The sequence below is a fragment of the Morus notabilis genome, unplaced genomic scaffold (assembly GCF_000414095.1).
Source record: "Morus notabilis unplaced genomic scaffold, ASM41409v2 Scaffold1378, whole genome shotgun sequence".
NCBI classification, from domain to species: domain Eukaryota; kingdom Viridiplantae; phylum Streptophyta; class Magnoliopsida; order Rosales; family Moraceae; genus Morus; species Morus notabilis.
Window position 1 is genome coordinate 95,665 of NW_010358173.1, and position 2,992 is coordinate 98,656.

Below are 2,992 nucleotides of genomic sequence, written 5' to 3' on the forward strand. Positions count from 1 at the left end.
TCGATCTATATAATGACTATATCGAATGGACACTTCAAGTTCTTAGAAGTAAATTATGTCTATAATTTTGAGAGTGCAATTCCAAGTTTTTAGTAGAGTAACTCTTATAATTAATAGAATTAATTAATTAATTAAAGAGTTTAATTAATTATTAATTTTATTGGAGCTCGGAATTATAGGTCCATGAGTCTCTGCGTCATCTTTGTAATATTTGCAAGACAAGATGAATTATCATGATTTAATATCACTCAAAATAAATAATGTGATTATTTCATTAAATTAATTTTAAAACACACTATGATGGGACCGTAAGAGATCACACGCTCAAGCACAGGGAGGTGCAGGGGGTGTGTGACACAGGTAGAATCCCACTGGGATTCAGTTACTTACTCTCCAAGATATTCGGTTTACTTGTTTAACAAGTTTTTCAATCAAATTCAAAAGGAAAGTAAAGTATGCATTTTTTTAGATTTGAATTTGAGCTAAAATTGAAAATTGGATAAAGATGAATTTTCTCTCTCTTCTACCTGCAGATTTACGCCAATCACAAGGAGGTCTCCCTGTGGTGTGGCCGGCCATGCGGTTAAAAGGAAGGGAGAAATTTGTTTTTAAATTAAATGGGAAACTGTATTTTAATGAGATTAAAAAATAATTATAACAAATTTTCTATTGCTTTGTCTTTAAGCTAAAATAAAGAGGTTCTTCTAGTATTCTATAATTAGCAGACAACAGAAAATTGGAAAAGTGAAATTTTGCTCTCTATTTTTCCATAGGTGGCCGGTTTCTAGGGAGAGAAAAAAAGAAGAAAAGTTCTCATAATTTCTAGTTTCTTCACATACATGTGTTGATAGTGAATGAATACAAATTAACATGTGGTCAAATCCGATAGTTTTATATTAGAGCTCACACTCTAGGTCTTGCAGATTTCAAAGACTATACGAGAAAGATTCTGGTTTTATGAGAAAGCTTGAAACTTGGACTGTTCGTGGCCAAAGACCTCAAGTTATCCGCCTAATTGTTCACCTAGTATCTATGTTTATAAATTAATATGATTAATTTATTATTGCTTAATTTAATATAATCTATAGAGTATTCAAAAGTTTTATGAAAATTTTTGTTATACACGATCCGCACACGAAAACATTTCGAAAACCAACCGTTCAATATTAGGATCAAAACCTTTAATTATTTTATATGAAGTGTTTATATAGGAAACACAAGTTTAAAGTAGATTGCAATTAATAAATGAAATAGGACACTATTTTTGTTAATGGCATGCTGTGATTTTTTTATTAGAAATAAAATGATATTATTAATAAATTTAGGGACTAAAATTGCCATTTAAAATAATTTTAAGGACTAATTAAAATAAACAAAAATATCTTCATTATCATCATCAAAACACATTCTCGTTACAATCAGGGTCGGCTATATGGATTTCGGTTCTCAAATAAATGTGGTTTTCTCACATATCCTCACGTACTCTAAACTCTAAATCCCCGTTTATTTCACCGATTCGAGTTTTGTTATAGTAAAAAGCTCTCAGAAACAGTCACATTTAACTTTCTTACTATAGTAAAAAGTTCTCACATAAAATCACATATTAATTTAAATTAAAACTCAAATCAACGAACTAAACAGGTCCTAATATGTTCTCTCTTACTGTCTTCATCCAGGTTTTCAACGGTCTCCACGAGCTTGCCAATCTAGACATTTTCTAATTGGGGGCCCTGTTTGGTCGCCTCTGCACATGACCAAACCATTGTAGACGTTTCTGTCTAATTTTGTTATCTATAGGCGCTACCCCTAAGTAACCCCTCTAATTTTCTCTCTAATTTAGGAACTACTAATCCTATCCATTAACTTTAGACTATCGCAGCCCTTTATGACCGACTGACCGCCCAAAATTTTACTCCTAAACTTATGGCATGCATACCCTTTAAAGTTAACCACTTAATTCTCAGTTTAACTGCCCTACCCCTACTCTTAAGACAAAAATCTAGGACTGACAACCTATGTAGACACTCTCCTGAAATAACCTTACAATTCTTACACCTACCTAGATCTCTGTCTCTTAACAAGGAAGTAGTCAAATTGGCTCCTATTATGCCCACTCACAAAGGTCACCAGATGATTTTCCCTCTTCTTATGAAAAGTATTGACGATCCCAAAATCAGTAGCTAAAGCAAAATCTATAATAGAAATCCCCATATTTTCTTGAACCCCAAAACCTTGACCTCTATGAACCTCTCATACCCACCTCTATCCTTACTTAGATGGCCATGCAAATCACCGCCTAGGAAAACCTTTTCAAAAGAGGAGATTCCATGAACTAACTCCTCCAAAGAGTCCCAGAAATCCTTCTTAGCCTCATCATCTAAACCAACCTGAGGAGCATACGCGCTAACAACATAAACTATCTCTAGTTCTGAGGCTAATTTAATACTCATGATCCCATCCCCAAACCTCCTAATATCAACTACCGCATCTAGGGATGTTTATAAACCTGCATGCCCAATCCACCTCACCCCAACCCAATCCGAAAAATGTAATTTTTAGTATTAATTTTTTTTTGTGGCCCATTCAATGTCTGGCCCGAAGTGTTGGAGCGGGGTGTGGGTTGCGCCTATAATGGCCCGCATACCCCAATCTAACTCGCGCTCTAACTTGCATTCTCTAATATCTAACCCTAGGCAGATAACTCATTTCTACTCTCTAATTTCTTCATGTTTGAATTAAGCCTTTATGTTTGCTTTATGTTAAGACTAATTTATGAGTGTAGACTAATTTATGTTTGCTTTATGTTTGATGTTGGATGGACTACTTTGCTTCATATTTAATGTTAGCTTGAATTTTGAGTCTTTGATTCTTTAAATGTTGAAACCGACCACCCAACCCACCCCACACCGCCCCAACCCAACCCAAACATCATTGGGTTGTAAAATTTTTTTAACATCATTAGGGCCAAATATGTGCAACCTGCACCCTTTGG